Source organism: Vipera berus (genome assembly GCF_964194415.1).
Source record: "Vipera berus genome assembly, chromosome: 2".
Lineage (NCBI taxonomy): Eukaryota > Metazoa > Chordata > Lepidosauria > Squamata > Viperidae > Vipera > Vipera berus.
The window spans coordinates 21,439,419-21,457,823 of record NC_138203.1 but is presented as its reverse complement, the minus strand read 5'-3'; the positions used below and the strand labels follow the sequence as shown (position 1 = coordinate 21,457,823).

At 40.6% G+C, this 18,405-nt stretch overlaps 1 protein-coding gene across 1 annotated transcript in view; it reads left to right on the top strand.

Annotated features, from left to right (window-relative positions):
• PLCXD3 (phosphatidylinositol specific phospholipase C X domain containing 3) overlaps window positions 1-18,405 on the top strand; it is a gene marked incomplete at both ends in the record, with an annotated part of 81,164 nt that overhangs the window by 32,409 nt on the left and 30,350 nt on the right. The gene's annotated exons all lie outside the window — the stretch shown is intronic.

Sequence of the window (18,405 nt, the reverse complement as noted above, 5' to 3'; positions counted from 1 at the left end):
CCCATTGACTTTGCTTGTCACAAGGTGGCAAAAGGGACACCGCAACCATCATAAATATGAGCTAGTTGCCAAGCATCTAAATTTTGATCACATCACCATGGGGTTGCTGCAATGGTTATAAGTGTGAAAAATGACATAAGCCACTTTTTCAGTGCCTTTCTAACTTCAAATGGTCACTAAATAAACTATTGCAAGTCGAGGACTACCTGTACAACCATTAGTTTATGTTTATGTTTATTGGACTCAGGGCGGTTCACAAGGAATTTAAAATAACAATATAAATTACAAAAGTTAAGAACAATTAAAATAATTAAATTTAGTCCTTGAATAAAATAAAACCCCTGTTAAACTCCAATTAAAACCCAATTAAAATAAAATTACAATTAAAATTCTCAGTCCTGGCTGGAAAGCTCAAAGAGCCAGGTCTTCAGGTCCTGGCGGAATGAACGAAGGTCAGGGGCAGTCCTGAGCTCTACGGGCAGCTGGTTCCAAAGGGCAGGCGCACCCACAGAGAAGGCCCTCCCCCTGGGTGTTACCTGCCGGCAATCTTTTGCCGGCGGTACCCTGAGAAGGCCCTCCCTGTGGGAGCGCACAGGACGAAGGAAGCTTGATGCCGGCAGCAGGTGTTCCCTCAAATATCCCGGACCCAAGCCATTTAGGGCTTTATAGGTCATCACCAGCACCTTGAATTTCACCCGGAGGGCAACCAGAAGCCAATGCAGCTCGCGGAGCACAGGTGTTACATGGGAGTATCGGGAAACCCCCATCACAACTCACGCGGCTGCATTCTGCACCAGCTGAAGCCTCTGAGTGGTCCTCAAGGGCAGCCCCATGTAGAGAGCGGTGCAGTAGTCTAACCGGGAGGTCACGAGTGCATGAGTGACTGTGCGTAGGGCATCTCGGTCCAGGTAGGGCCGCAACTGGTGCACCAGGCGAACCTGGGCAAAGGCCCCCCTGGTCACGGCTCCTATATGATCTTCAAAACTGAGCCACTAATCCAGGAGGACGCCCAAGTTGTGAGCCCTATCAACGGGGGCTATATAAATTAGTCTTATTCACAAGAGGAGATTTCCTATTTTAGGAGGTTGTGATATTGCAAAGTTTGAGAACTCTTGACCATTGCACATGCATGACATTCTGTAAATTCTGGTTGCCCCAATTTTACAAGTTGATCAGCTTGTCTTCTGCTCCAGAGGAAACAGAGACCGTATTGCACCATTTGTTTTGCTGATGCAAAAGGAACTTTCCATTGATGTCATCCCACTTCTGTAATTCTCTTTTCCTCCAGTTGTCCAGGTGTGACGATACCTTGGCTTACTTACCTTCCCACCTTCCTTGCCACAAAGATGTTTTCTCTTCCCTGGCTGGCTTGTCCTTTCTCTCTTTTTCTTTGGTTATGAAAGCTTAAGATGGCAAGGTAGAGTGGGAGAAGCCAAAGGTTGCCTCCAGTTTTGTTTCTCCCGCAGTAATGGCTGGCTGGAGGGAGCCTGGGTCAGTTCAAGGAGGGGACACATGCTGGCATCACAGAGCAACGCAAAATCGATTAGGGTGAGGAGGGCGATACAGGCAGCTGCATAAGATGAACCTACAGTTTTTCCTGGAAAAGAGAAGGGCAACCAACTCTGGAACTCATTCTATCCAAGGTAGTTGATTTTATGCCCACAGTCTTTTAAAACGAGCTGTTTATTCTAATTTGGGGCTCGAGGCCAAGAAGCATAAATTTTAGTACACTTGCTAAGCCACTTAAATGAGGCAAACTTTGGGAATGGATATAAATACATCGATGTGTTTGAAAATAAATTCTGTCACCAAAAAATATATGCTGTGTTATGCAACACCCTTCCCCCCCAGCCTGCCAAAAGCATTAGTTTTAATGGGCTTTCTTTGAACTTCACGATAGGAAGTCATTTTTAGCAGCTGAAGAAGAGAGGTGAGCTGTATTCAGGTGGTTGCACAACACCATGGATTTATAGTGCATCCCTGTGTGTGTGTCTAGGCCAGGGGCAGGCAACCTTGGCTCCTTTATTACTTGTGGATTTCAACTCCCAGAATTCCTGAGCCAGCTATGCTATCAGGCCTGCCAGCTGTTCATTGCTCCACCGATCAGCTAGGAGGCTGAGATTCCAAATTTGAGCCACCAACCAGAGAGCACTGCTGATCAGCTGGGAGGCTGGGATGCCGGATCTGACACCGCTGGCCAGCTGTAAGTTCCGGTGGGTGGCCCCGATGCTGCCAAACAGCCAGGAGCATTGGCAACCTTCTCTTGGGGCTGCCAGTCAGCTGGGAGCCTGGGGCTTGACAGCCACTCCTGCTCAAAAGCACCGGCACCCCCAGGTGACTGGCGGCCCCGAGAGAAGGTTGACACTCCCGGCTGTTTGGCGGCATCGGGGCTGCCTGCCGGGAGTTCCAGCTGGCCGGCAGCATCGGATCCAGAGTCCCAGCCTCACAGCTGATCAGCAGTGCTCTCCTCTGGTCAGCGGCTCAAATCTGGAGTCTCAGCCTCACAGCTGATCGGTGGAGCAACGAGCAACTGGCAGGCCAGGTAGCTGGGTTGCTGCGCGGATCCCCCCCGTCGGTTGATTGTCGAGCCCAGGACTTGACAGCTGCAGGGTTCGGCAGCCAGTGAGGCAGTCACGTGGGGCACTCCTGGGGCTGGCAGGCCGAATGGGGACCGGCCTCCCCCTCTCCGCATTACAGCAGCACCTGTGGAGGTGGCCAAGGGCAAGCAGGGGAAGGCCACTCCTGCTCGAAAGGCAGGGTTCGGCAGCCAGTGAGGCGCTCGCGCGGGGCTCTCCCGGGGCTGGCAGGCGATGGGGGAGGAGCAGGCAGATCGCCTTACCGGTACTTGGGACTCTGATGCACCTTCCCGGCCATGTGTGCCCTGAAGAAGCGCCAATCAGAAGTCAATCTGGTTGCTGCACAACGAATCCCTGGGGAAGGCAGGGCCTCGCTCTGCGCCTGGGCACGCCCTCTGTAGGGTTCCTGCAGGCCACTGCCAAACAGCATGCTTTCTGGCAGCAAGTGAGCTGGGAAGGAGCGGAGCATGGGGGGGGAGGAGGAGGCGTGGGGAGGCAGGGGGGGAGAAAGGCGATGCTGCGTACCACCAGCCAGGTGCTCGCGTACCACCAGCCAGGTGCTCGCATACCACCAGTGGTACGCGTACCACCAGTTGAAAAGCCCTATTCTATTCTATTCTATTCTATTCTATTCTATTCTATTCTATTCTATTCTATTCTATTCTATTCTATTCTATTCTATTCTATTCTATTCTATTCTATTCTATTCTATTCTATGAGGACCCAGCATGTTATTTTAAATTGCATCATCCCCTGGGATTTCAAAATGTCACTCAGTCTTCTTCCCTCCAAATCTATGTGGTAGTTACAAAAACAGTAGTTACAGACAGAATTTTTGCAAGGTAAAAACGGGATGGTTTAAGACCTTAGTCTCAAGCTGTCTCAGTCATTCCTGGCTTTTTTTTTACAAAATCTTCATGTCAATCCCATCATGAAATATGGTTAGACAATCCTTCAGATGTCAGATGCTGCAATAGGACTACAAAACCCAGCCGCCTTGGTTTTTCCCTGTGAACTCTTTTGCTGTGGAGAGGGCAGAACAGCCTATGTGATAAGATTTTTCTCACAGTTGAAAGAAATGTGCCAGATCAATTAACTTCCATACCTAGAATATAGGTATATTTTCCCAGGCTTATCTGGGCTAAACTTTGAGAGGGTATTATTAATGCTTTTAGTCACTGTTTTATTGTAGATCTTCAGAGTTTGTAGGGTTGGTTGATCAGTAAAATTAAGGCTGATTCTTCTGGTCTTTTGGTTTAGCTGTTGGGTCAGCAGATCATGGTTTAGTGCTAAGTGTGAACTCAGTTGAAATGTGGAAAGAATTAAGAACAAAGTGCTAAATATACTGAGACTGGAAAAGCAAAATAACCTCCTAAGGATTTGTCCTGCAATCATGAAAAACAACAGGAGGGAAATGGCAACAGCCACTAGGCAATCACTAGGATCATAAAGGGCAAATTTATGCACAGGGCTGACATCCAGGCACTTCTGAGACTCACAGGAGGAACAGACTGCATATCATGGCAGGTTGAAAGCTCTTGCTGGGCAAAGAGCATTGAGGAAAGATGATTTAAAAAAAATGCCAGTCCTGGGTTGCTGCTTTATCTGTTTTCAAACAGTTAGTGTGGAAACTGCCTGTTCCCTTGCCTGGACTTAGCATCTCAGCATTTTATATGGCTAGGCGAGAGTGATTTGATTAGAGCATTGTTTTTCTCTATTCTGCCTGGCCAAATTCAGCTATCAAGTAATTTACAAGTGGTTCTTGCTTCCGTTCTTCATCTGCAAGGCAAATATGATTATCTTTTTCTATTCATCCTAACTCGTCCGGACTGCATACTCACAGTTCAAAGATTCAGATCCCTAAGAAGAATGGAGTCTGGGTGACTCTACTTTAGAGGGGAGGATAAGGGTACACAACATCCACTTTCCGTATATTTCATCATGTTCTGGTGGAATTGTTTCTGCCTATTTTGGCTGTAAGTTTCTGTGTTGGAATCTCATTTTGGAAGTTTCCATACATGTACTGGACTTGAAGGGATTGCCACAAAGAAGAGGGAGTCAAGCTATTTTCCAAAGCACCTGAAGGCAGGACAAGAAGCAATGCTCCAACAACACTGGAAGTTTTTAAGAAGAGATTTGAACAACCATTTGTGTCAAATGGTGTAGGGTTTCCTGCCTGAGCAGGGGGTTGGACTAGAAGTCCTCACTTCCAACTCTGTTATTGTGTATGAAAAGTTAAATTCTGCTTCACTTAGGAATGAATGGATAATGGTAGATCTTCCTAGAAATCCAGACTTGATAGATGAATGGGCCAGAGTTGCAGAATAGAAACTTCAAGTTCTGAAATAAGTAATGGTATGCTATAGATATGGGGTTGGGATTACTAGGGCACATATCCGGATGCTAATAATAGGTATCTCTATCAGCACTTAAGGCTAGCAGTTATAAGGAAGAGATATCCTTGAAATGCTCCTAAAATTAGACAAAGGATGGCTAATACACTGTACATTTTTATGCCAAATCAAAAATTCTTGAGAATGGGACTAACTATTGTGCAGTAAGGCCTACTGTGTACATTTTTCAGCCAGTTGTACATACCTGTGCCTGAAATATCCAGGCTTATGTAGATCATGAAAGCAGCATATTTTCCTGGCTTTTTGATTATGTAACAAAAACTTTCTTTGCTTCCAAAACAGGGAATTTAAACACCCGACTAATGTTGTATTTTATACTAACAGGCCACATTCTGCAAGAATCCTTGTATCTTTTGCTCCACTTTCAAACAGAAGGAGAGACACCAGTTTATCCAGCCAAATCTGCTAGTACTTTGGTTTAGTAAACAGAGATTGCTAAGTTAATAACATCTTCTAGCCAACACATCAATTCATGTGTCATGTACTTGGTGCAGCATTCAGTCTAGCAGCATGTGTAGTCAATGTTCTGATGGTCATTTTTATGATGAACAGCAAAGCAATTTAAATATTGTGTTGAGTAAGGTCATAGTTTTGAGATGAATAGAAGTTAGAGCCGTACTGTACAATACTGTACTGTTCTTATAGTGCAGAATCTTGGCCTTTTCTCTTTTTTCCCTAGAAAAAGAGCTTAGACATATGGCAGAGGATATACATGCTCATACTAAGACATGTAGAACCTGCAAATGTTACGATATGGACTGAAGCTCTTCACAATCCATTTCTTTTTCCCTTTATTCACTTTCAATGGTATATCAGCATTCCATGGCTTCTGAACTTGTATTCTTACTAGCCCCACCTGAGATATTACAAGTTTGTTTTTTGGTTTCATGTTTTGCTTTTGCAAGCTGTAGGGTTCTTCCAAACTGTTAATATGTTTGTCTTCTGAGTCAGGGAGACATCTTTTTATAATAACAGAAGACTACAGTGGTCAAGCAGTTATCTAGTGATGCAAATAGAAGAGGCTTTAATTTTTAGAAATCTTTAGAATTTCTAACCGATTGGTTTCTTTACTTACTGTTTGTTTCCTTCTTTCGTTTGATAATTTGTAAGCCAATTTTAATGGTTAATGTTGTCTTCAGATACTGAAAATGCCTGGGAGAACATCCTTGGACATAGGGCTCATTACTGGGTACCTGGAGATAAAGAATTTATGGGATATAAACATATTTCACATAGCACAAAAGCAGACTGCATTGTGCAAATATTCACCCATCTTTCCTAATAAATGTAAAGAGCATATACAAACTGAGTTAAATAGAACACTGCAGTTACATAATTATAGCATAGTAATCTTAGTGACTATGGAAGTCAGTCACAGCATAAAAAATTATGATTATTTATCAGCAAATCAAATTCTGCATGCAAAGTGAATGACGCTATTCCAGACAATGAATATACTTTCAGAGAAAATAGTAATTCCTTTTACATGGAAGCATGATGATCTATTTCACTTCTGCAGGTCTTTGCTGATGATTACATTGAATACAGGGGAATAAAACTTCTGCTGGCTCTTTGCCTTTATAAAATCAGTGCAATCAAATGTTTTCAAAGCCTGAATTTTGTCTGTTTAGCGAATGGGAGATATTGTGCACACCACCTCATCTTCTGAGTAGAAAGTAACTTTCTAGAAATGTAGAAAGTCAAGATATTAGGGTAAGGGATTCACCCAAGTATTTTGCTCATTTTACTTCTGTGGTCAGGAAAACAGTCTGTGTGCAGATATATACATTCACACAGAAAGAACATTAAAGCACAGAGTTGCCATATCTACAGCCTAGAGTCTGGGGAAAGCTTCAATACTTGCTTTTTTCATTTTTTAAATTGTTCGTATAGGATTTTGGGTATTTAGGGGCATCTCAAACAGTTGCTTGTGTGAGTTTTTGTGCCTAGAAGTTCTTCAGAGGGCTCATTGTGGCCACTTTGAAAGCCCCACATCTAAACACAGTTGTTCTATAATATTGGCTTATTCCAGCAGATACAATGGGTGTGTGATATTCTATCCATCTTAGGACAAAGCATTTAATTGGAAAGTCTTAGGACAAAGTATTTAGTTGGAAATATTGAAAAATAATTATTCAACTTTCCTTCTTTGAAGCTTCAAAAGCTTTCATTCAAAATGAACCTAAAGGGATATAAACAACAACAAAAAACAAACAAACAAACCCAAAGCAGTTCTTGTTTTTCTTATTATCTTTCAACTCTAAAATGAGATTTGATGGGAGATGATGGGGTGGGAAGAATCCCAGTGCAGCCATAAGAAATTAAAATCTGTACAAGGTCTTTTTCTTTCTTCTTCCTTCCCTCTTGGCAAGGAGCCATTTTGTACATTGTGTTATTGGCATGCTTTAATTACCCCTAATTCACACTACTTGAGAATAACTGCCGAGCAAAATTCTGATGCACTTGTCGTGACAGGAATTTATGATTTTCATCATCATATGTACATGGGAGAACAAAGAAGCTGCTAATGTACCAGAGGGGATAATTTGAACATAAGGTAAACAACTGAGACCATAAATTTAACTTTTAGTATGTAATTCCTGAACAGATACATTTCTTCATGAAGAGATGAAGAAAGCAACTAGTTTTTCCTAGCGGTGCAGCAAAACTTCATCTGATAGTGTGATGGTATTTTAGCTGTACTTGAACTAGCTTAGTATCATCTATGGAGAATCTCAGTCATCCAGGTCATGGTTGACCCAAAGGTATTTTTTCAAGAGACAATTGGACTTTCTTTGTTTTTTCTTTGAAGACTTTTCACTTCTCATCCAAGAAGCTTCTTCAGTTCTGACTGAATGGTGTGGGTGCAGTCATCTGGTCATTAGTACTCTTTCTGAGAGTCATTGAGGCCATTGGAATTTATCTGTGCATTCAGGGTCACCTGGGTAGTGCAAATGGTGTGGAATCTTTTTGGAACTCCTGAAAGTTCACACCCTCAACAATTCTCAGAAAGAATGCTAAGAAGGAAGGGGAAATATTCAAGGAATATGACAGAGATTGAATGGAGATTGAATAGTAGCGGGGGAAAAGAATATTCTTTCCTCCTATAGCAAACCATCTCTCATATTTCAGCCCTGAGAGAATATAGTGTTTGAATGAAAATTCTCCATTCTAGCTCTACATGCTGAAGTTATTATCAACATTTATTAGTGTACTTATATCCCTAGTGTAAGGGACGCGGTGGCTCAGTAGGTTAGGACGCTGAGCTTGTCGATCAGAAGGTCAGCAGTTTGGCGGGTCGAATCCCGAGTGCCGCGTAACAGAGTGAGCGCCTGTTACTCATCCCAGCTTCTGCCAACCTAGCAGTTCGAAAGCACGTAAAAATGCAAGTAGAAAAATAGGGACCACTCCGGTGGGAAGGTAACAGCGTTCCGTGCGCCTTTGGCGTCTAGTCATGCCGGCCACATGACCACGGAGACGTCCTCGGACAAGCGCTGGCTCTTCGGCTTTGAAACGGAGATGAGCACCGGCCCCTAGAGTCGGAAACGACTAGCACGCATGTGCGGGGGAACCTTTACCTTTACCTATCCCTAGTGTGTCCGTTTTTATGATTTTGTGGGGATACATTTTGGTGTGAGATCCCTGGGCAATTGTCATTCTTCACCATTTATCTTATCTGGTAGGCTTTGGGTTGGAATATAGATCGCAGAGCAGTGCATTAATGCATCTTGTCTCTCTAGTAACAATGCATGTTATAAATGCCTGTGCATCAATGTTAAGGTTTCCTGCAGGACACCACTGAATAGTTGATCTACTGCAGCTATAGATGGGATTCTATTAGCCATTTATATTTTTCAAAGATATCAGGAGGAGGAGGAGGAGGAGGAGGAGGAGGAGGAGGAGGAGGAGGAGGAGGAGGAGGAGGAGGAGGAGGAGGAGAAGTTTTTTTAGATCAGGTGAAGCACAGATTATTGCAGCATTTGGTGAACAAACAATAGAGCCTTTTGCAATTGGGAATGGGAGTGGGGTAAAGCCACTGATTTTTGTTATCACAGTTTTAATTGCTTCAATATATTGTATAGAGTTTGGGCATCAAGTATAACTTCCCAATTTATTGAAGCAAGGTTTTCATTGTCCATTTATCCAAATAAGAATAGGCCTGTTTATATAGGAAGAGTGAGGTTATGGAAGATATCTGGCAAATGATCATGCTGGGAAGTCTTTATTTCTTAATGTTTGTTTCAGGTCCTGATTTATTTCCATAATGAAAAAAAAACTGCTCAGAATTTAAAGAAAGTCCCTACATCCTTATGGGATGCTTACTTTCCCTATTGTTCCAGTTTCATATTGGAACAAAACATTACAAATAAACATTACAGAACATGTAATGCTTATTTTCTTGGGGAAGATTGAGTTGAAGCCAAGCAAAATTTGTATAAGCCTGAGTACCTCATATAACCCATTTCTGTAATAGGAATGCCCATAGAGAGAAAAGACGATACTCTTGACAGAGACATAGAGAAATTGCTGCCTAGGCAAAAGGGCTGAAACAAAACAAGATTATGTTTGAAAGCAGCTTAGGCCGATGCTTCCCTAACTCACTGAACATTAAGAGGGAGAAGATGCAACATAATCAAATTCTGTTATTATAGCCATTCATAAAAAAGGTAGTTTTAGCTTTCGTGGGGAATTGATTTCCTGGTCTGGTCTACCTAGCGGGACTGAAATAAATCTTGCCTGCTGTAACTCCTCCTCCTTTTCCTCTCCTCCTCCTCCTCCTCCTCCTCCTCCTCCTCCTCCTCCTCCTCCTCCTCCTTACAGCTCATTGCTACCTACCTTCGCCTAGGTCAGGGGTAGGCAACCTCGGCTCTTTTATGACTCATGGACTTCAACTCCCAGAATTCCTGAGTCAGCTATGCTGACTCAGGAATTCTGGGAGTTGAAGTCCATGAGTCATAAAAGAGCTGAGGTTGCCTACCCCTAGCCTAGGTAATGGTTCCTACATATTTCCATCAAGTACATCTTCTTTAATCTCCATAAATCCTCCCCTTCCTTCACATTTGCAAGGCAGGTTTGCTTCCTGGCCTAGGAATGTCAGAAGAAAGACCAAAACTGGCATTAACATCTTGAGACACTATTATAACAAAACAAATGCTTTAGACAAAAGTTCTCAGGAAAGGGATTCAGATTCTTCTCAATTTAGAACATCCGTACTGGCTATGAAATGTTTTCCAATTTTAACACAATCTATCACACAAAAGTCAGAGGAAAGTGACATACAAATTCTGCAGACAGTCTAAATTCTGCAGACAGTCTAAAAATATACATCTAAATCTGCCTTATTTTGTGGAAGAACAGTACAGATTGTACGGAAGAAAATAGGAAAAGGAAAAAGAAAGAAGCCAGAGAACCAGAAGGCTTCCTTTAGGGATGAGCTCTGCTAATTATCATAAAGACCATTTTTTAAAATTAGTTGTGTAACATGAGCACTGTTCTGCAAAGATTTTTTTCCTTCTATCACCACTGCCAAAATTTATTATTATATAATTATATTTACAGATAAATAATACCTCATACATTTGTCATTTTTTAATTAGAAAATGTAACATTTATTAACTTAATTAAATGCTATTAAGATTGGTAGAACTATATAGAATTTTCATTTTTTTTGTCAAAGAGGCTAGAAAGACTCAATATTATCACAAAAAGAAAATTGAAAGTTAGTAAGAGCAAGTTGCAGGTCACTCGAGTTCTGTTAATGTCCCTAGGCCTAGCAGTGTCTTCAGGGTGGGTGTTAAAAAGTCTAGAAAGGCATGGGCAATCTCTGGCAGGCTAGAATGTGAGCAAAGAGCCTGTCATTTTATTCAGGCAAGATTCCCTTTAGCAAATATCCTCAAGCCAAAGATCATACTTTCAGCAGTAGTTTTAAAAAGACACGAAATGATTGGGCTGGTCTTTTAAATTAGTGTGTCAAACCATTGCCAAAGTAATTGGTTCTTTGAAGAATAAGGTTCAAGTTTAGGAGCAGAGGGGGGACGCTTTTGGTGACATGGAGCTTTCCCAAAGAGAATCCAGATTAAGAGACTGAATAGTCCCAAGCAGAGGTTCACAGTAGCCATATCTTAGACTCTCTCAGGATATATCTAGTAGGTTGGAAGGACAAGTGTGGATAAGATTCTGTTTATTAGGTGTAAGCAAGTAAAGGATTGGACTTGATTAGATTTTGCAGTGTCATCTCTGAGCTTGGGCTTGATAGTACATACTATACAATGAATTTTGGATTATATAAAATAGTATATTTGTTCAGTTTTGTGCACAACTTGTCTTTCCCCAAATCTTGGCTGTAGTCTCAAAGGTGCTTTTTCAAATGGCAACTGGACTGTTTTTTCCTTGAGGAAGACACTTGTCTTCTCACTACACTTCTTTGCTCTACTTATTTTGAGTGTCCTGTTACTCCATGTTATTGGAAGATAGGGGATTTCAAGTTTTAAAAAAGAAAAAAAAACACCTTCCCATATCCATTAGCATCCACGTCTGTCTAAGCTGATATAGCACGAGCATAATTCAGTTTTGTTTGTATATCATTCTACATTATAAAACAGGAAGAATGCTTTATTGGAGAAACTTAAAAATAATTAGTAGAATAATTTATTCTGCAGTTACTTTTCATATATAGCAAATAAAAATGTATGACCGTTAGTTGACCAGCATAAAATATCTATACATATATACTGCCAAACGTATGTGTGTGTGCATACACAGTCACATTTTTATATTAAGAACTAATATATCTAGCCATGCTCTTTAACATTTCATATAATCTTCCATCAGCAGTCAAAGTATGATGAAGAAGTTAGCTTTCTCCTTGAATTAACTTGTAGAATGGGTAGTACAAGTAAAGCATAACAATTCCTATAAAAGGAGCAATGGAGAAAGACATGGTTGAACAAATATATGAGTCAGGAACGTTTTGATGGCTATATGAAAACAGTACTCAAAGGCAAAGCACTGAACTAGGCTGATATAAAAGTCTGTGATGCATCAGTATTATAATGTTTGAGTAATTAATGGACATGGAAAAGTTATTTTGAAGGACCAGACTCATAACCTTTTAGAAATCCATTCCTAAATTCATTCCTTAATAACATTTTACAGCTGGCCTCTTGATGCTGTCTGAGCTTGGTTGTTTCTTGCAAGCATTTTATTACCAGGCTAAGTAACATTTTATTGAAACATCTGCAAGAAAATAACCAGGTCCAGAGAACACCAAGAACCCAACAGTTCGAACTTGACCTACATATAATTTCTTCTACTGGAATACTTACAACATTTTCAAAGTCTAATGAGACAAGTTCCAGGGAAAGGCTACAAATCTCTTTGGAGCCCTGGATTTGGATATTTTTTCCTAACCTTGAGTATAGTTTATACTTACTATCAACTCTAGGAAAGTAGTAAAGAAACTTGTGTCTGTACAAATCCTCAATCTTGGCTAAAATAGGGCTGGTTACTTAGAGTTTAAACATGTTGTGGGAATCTAGCCATGGTCTTGTCCAATGGAAAACAACAATATGTTTTGCTAATCCAGATTTAGGATCATTGAGTTTAGCCAGCATGTTAACTGTGACATTCTGCACCAGCTGAAGACCCCAAACCATAGAACACACTGGACAAGTTTAGATGCAAGATATAAATAACATGATTGCTTGGAAAATAAGTTGGAGTAGCCAGTTTTAGCTATTGGAGACATCCAGGATTCCAGTGAGAACAATGGATCAAAGGCTACAACAAATTTTGCCAAAGTGAAATGAAATTCTGGTTTAACCTTCTTTCCAACACATTGGAGAATAGATGGTTATAAATTTATCTCTCATCTCTACCTGGAAGTGCAAATTAATGTGTCTTGGAAGGATGACTTTCATCAAAGATATTTTTTCAAGATCTTCCATTCTTTATTTGAAGAACGAGTTTTAAAAACCCCCACAGTTCAACAGTGGCAGCTCCAAACAGATTAACTGCTTAGCTGTAGATCACTGCTCTTTCTTATATGTGATTTGGGAGAAATAATGAGCTTTTAACCATTGATTTATTTTTGTTTTGATGATGCAGTGCAAACATTTTATGCTGAGCAAATAGACACATCTAAATAAATGCTTCCATTTGACTGATAGCTGATTCAGTTTAAATGCCATTTGCACCATTAAAAGCCTTGTCTTGAATATATCCTTATGAATCACTTAAAAGAGGACAAAGCAACTGAAAAATAAAATAAAAATAAGTTGCAGTAAATGGGATTAGTCCCCATTTATAACAGCCCTACCTGTTTTGTTAATGAATTTATTGCAAAGGTACATTTGGTCCTACATGTCAGACATGAACGTGAAATCTTCTGGATCAGTGTGATCAAGGAGTTCTACATGATAGGATTCAATATTTATCACTTTCTTCAAGAGAGACTAGACTACTTGATTTGTTGAATAACGTCATTACTTTCACAGAAACAAGATTAGACACCATTGTTGTTTCTTCTTTTTATCTTCTTCCCATAGTTTATGCTTGGAAGAATCAGCAGAGCATTCATTTAAAACAGTGTTTTTCAAGCTGGGGAATTCTGGGAGTTAAAGTCCATACATCTTAAAGTTGCCAAGTTTGAAGGACACTGATTTAGAGAAATCTTACCTAAATGCAAGATGTTTAGGAGAGAAAAATACTTTACAGTGTATTTTTCTTCTGATACTTTATATTGGGATATTCCCATTATGGACTGTTTCCAGCCTAGCCTCTGTCTTGTTACTCTGGTTCCTCCAATAATCTTCAGAAATTTGTGGTCTTGATTGTGTAGTGGGTTCTGGAACACAGGAACGACGCCAGGCAGAGGGGTACAGCATACAGCTCTTTATTGGTGGTAGAAACTGTACTGAGGATTTGGGGTTACCTGAGTCCTTATATATTACCTGGCCAGGTATCCACCTGGCCAATCCATTTGAACCTGGTATTCACGCCGAGACATAGCCCAATCTGCATCAGTCCCGGTACAGCGCCACCTGGTGGTATAAGTAGCGCTGTTGCTATGTTGACCCCCAAACCCATACACAACACCCTTGTCCTTACAATTCTTTGCTTCCTTGACTTTGCACTTTCTATCTCTTTCCTTTCCTTCTCATCCTCTGTGACTATTTTCTCCTTAGGCTCAGTGGTATATATCCCAGATTCTTTAAGGAGTTTTAACATTAGCTGTTGCTGATCTACTGTATACCTCCCAGCACTCATAAGGATTATGGGGAGTGGTGAGGGATGCTGGGAGCTATAATGCAACAACATTTGAAATACTACAAATTGCTTATTCCTCTCTAGAAATGAAGTTCCGTTTCTTAGTCCTAGCCACTTTATTCCTTATTATCTTACTTTCTGATTTCTTTTAACTTTAAGAGTTCTTTTACTTTCTTTATGGCAGGGCTCACCAAACTTGGCAACTTTAGGACTTATGGCCTTTGACTCCCAGAATTCCCTAGTCAGTATGACTGACTGAGGAATTCTGGGAGTTGAAGTCCACAACTCTTAAAGTTGTCAAGTTTGGAAACCTCTGCTTTATGGATCCATTGTCCTGTGATAACAATTATCCATCAGTTGTTGTTCGGGTAGCAGTTCTCTATTTTGTATAGATATTTGTGTTAATCTACTCACGCATTATGGAGAGTATGAAACAAACTCGATATTCTTATTAGGATCAAAAGAATATGAATAGAACCCCATCCAGACCCCCCCATATGGAAAGATCTGGGAGTGAAGGAGTTGTGGATTGCACAGCCAACACATAATGACACCATGGGTATTTTCCAATTGCTTGAACTAGATTATTAAGAAATTTGAATATCAAATTTCTATTAATTGCATGTATTATTTTGTGTGCCTTTTCTCATTTAATCTGAGACCTGGTCATTACTTTTAATACTCTATACCAGGGGTCTTCAAACTTGGCCCTTTTATGACTTGTGGACTTCAACTCCCAGAATTCCTCAGCCAGGCTGGCTGAGGAATTCTGGGAGTTGAAGTCCATAAGTCATAAAAGGAAGGGCCAAGTTTGAAGACCCCTACTCTATACAGCACCAGAATACAGTACAGCACCAGAATAAATCAGGCAATGACTTGCCAGAATTGAATCTGCTTGTCTAGTGTCATCTAACAAAAGTCTGCTGGGTGGCCCCTCTTGTGTGGTTCATGGGAAGTAGATGAGACAACAAGGCTTCTCAATAATAGCCTCCATTACATGGATTGTCCTTCACAGGGTTAAAGCACAATTATTGCAGTATGTTTTCAGCCTCTGCTTGATTTAGTCACCTATGATTATAGTTTTTTAATTCTTTTCTACTGACTTTTGTATGTACAGTTTGCTTTGTTGTTCTAGCCCAAAGGCCCTTAGAATTGATATGGCCTATAAATATTGTCAATACCCAATATTTTGAATGCTTGCTCTTGTGGAGTAAAATAAAATATAACCAGGTTGAATGGGTTGCATATAACTGGATAAAATGAACTACAGTAATAGTTGGAAAGAGATACCCTGTTCTCTGTTTTATTTTCTTTTGCTGTTATTTGTTGAAAACAATTGGATGACATAAATCATTTCAAGTGGTTTTCAGACTAGCATGGATTAGAAAATAGGCTTTTGATGTGGAAAGCAATGTTTGTTTGTATGTGTGTGCATGTGTGTGTGTGTGTGTGTGTGTGTGTGTGTGTATGTTCAGAATCCCAGATAAGGCCAGTTCTAAGAGAATGTCATTCAACCTTTTCTTCAGTCCAAGGATAGCATTTGCTGCTAGATACCTTCAACAGAGGAAAGGTATTTAGACCTTTCTACCAAGGAAGGTTGCTTTCACGGAGAAAGAAGGCAACTCCTAGCAGCCTTAGTCAGTAAGCCCAGTGATGAAGGGTGCTGGGAGTTCAGGTTTGGTGACATAGCATGGATGTTTGTCTGGTTTGGTCTAGTCTTTGCTAACCAGTTGTTATTTGTTCTCCAAGATCTAAATAGATGAGAGTAGCCATTTAGGATCTTTCACATTCACCCCGGCATTCTGTAAAGAATGATTCCCTCCATGCTTGGCCTTTAGTGTGATGTGGCAAGATGGGTACATAGAAACAGAAAGGAATGGCAACCTGGGCTTCACAAAAACACTTAATAATGCACTCCACAAGTGTGGGCTGAGCACATGCTGGAATACTGACTCTTACCGCCTGGACATCTAAGCAAGAGGAAGGGAAATGCCTTCCCCCAAGAAACTATAGGAAGCTAAACCCAGATATGGGGGTCCTACTGATCCTGCCCCCCACTGCTCAGGAATGCTGCTTGTCTTGCTTCCTATCTGCTCAGTGGTTACCTAATTTAGATAATGTCCCCCCAGCCTAGAATGAGTTATAAAGTTCACATCTCTATTCTTAATGCAATCTTTAGGAGGAAAACACATAATCTTTTTTATTGTTAGAAGTGCAGTGTCTATTCTTGATCTTATTCTCAGCTCTCAGGGCGCTTACATTGAAGTAAGGATGGAAGTTTCCCTGACATAGAAGTAAATGAAGCATAGAGCCATGAGCACAGGGATGAGAGATACTGAAATGGAAATCTGGCATAATAAATATATCTGTCTTCTTCTTTTTTTTGGCTTGGAAGAAACGAGAACCAAAATTTCATTTGCTGCCAGTGATCCACATTTATTTTCCCCTGATGTTAAGGTCTTCGTTTGCCCAGTATCATTGTGTCTCAGAGGTCTCTGATAAACCTTGGCTGGAATCAAGACTGATTCACAAGGGCTCAGGACCACTGTGGAACAAGATTCAAACGGCCAGGCTCCGTGCAAGGCTTGAAATGATGTTCCAGTGATTCCCCTTCCTTCCTCTCTCTCCCCCCACCAAGAAAAAAAAATGCTGCAGTTAAATAGAATATGCCTTCCTTGTTATTTAAGTCCCCAAAAGCTGCTCATTCTTTTATTTCCTTCGGTTTGTGGTGTACTAGCAAACAGATGCTCTTTTTGTATAACCAAAGAGGAGGAAAAGAAACAAAAGAAGCAGGAAAGAGATCGTGATGATGTCCCCAGGAAAGACAGGCTGAATCTTCAGTTTGAGCAATTTTGACCTTCTTCAGAGTAGGTGTATAGTTCTGCATCTCCCTCATTCTTTGGCATAACTTTCCTTCAAAAACAGGAGAGGATCTAACTTTACCAATATATTGAGATATTTTATTTTTCCATATTCAAATATCTACTGCTAATACACTGTGGGTGCATGTTTTCATATATGATAGTTATACAGTTGCCTTTGCCAAGCTGCTAATGTTTAAATGTGTTGAGCTCTAATTCTAAATGTTTCCAGCCAGCATACTTGATGGTTAATGTCCCTCTCCAACTTTATAGTCATTGTGTGCTCTTAAGATATAGTGCGCGGCACAATATCATTACTTCATTCTGAACAACAGAGTAGAAACATAGATAATAAATTGCAGGACAGTAGCAACATTATACACTATTCATAGATTTCATTCTGTGAGACCGAGGTAACAGCCGTATATCCTTTCTGTTCACCTGCAACACTAATTTAGGATTTCAGTAAAGTCATGTGCTGCTCAAATGTTGCAGTGAACAACTACTTGTTGCCTTGGACATTTAAAACTAATTCCTTTTAAAAGTGCTGGGTTTATGCACTTTGGTGTATCATTTGTGTTCCTCATTCACACTGAGGAATATCAGTCCCCTATACTCCCTGTATAACTAATGGATCAAACAACAGCTAGTCAATCTCACCTAAGATTTACGCATGAAAACCAAGCAATTATCAGTGCTGAGTCATATTCCGTGCCAGAACTCAGGAGAAATTCTGCACAGACGTTACTTGTATTGTAGTTAAGAAATCAATTCAGACATTTTTCTATCTAGTCAATTTTCTGTATTAGTATTATTCTTTATTCTGAAAATTTTTCATATGGTGCAAAGTAATCTACCTCAATGATTTGTGCTTTATTCCTTACTTCATTGCATGCATTTCTAAGAGTTCAAGATGGTTTAGAAGTAGGGAGAGGGAGAGAGAAGGGGCGGAGAGGGAGAGGGAGAGGGAGAGGGAGAGGGAGAGGGAGAGGGAGAGGGAGGGAGGGAGGGAGGGAGGGAGGGAGGGAGAGAGAGAGAGAGAGAGAGAGAGAGAGAGAGAGAGAGAGAGAGAGATTGGTTCGATATGACTTAGTAAGTGTCATAGCTGACATAAATTTTGAATCCAAATCAGGTCAGAACTTAATAACCTAAATTATTATATTACATTCTTCTACTAGCATCTTATATGTATATTACACATCCATTCATGTCTGATATAATCAAAGAAAATACTCTTACGTATATTAAAATTGCTTCTAAAATATTCATATTTATCTTCATTTAATC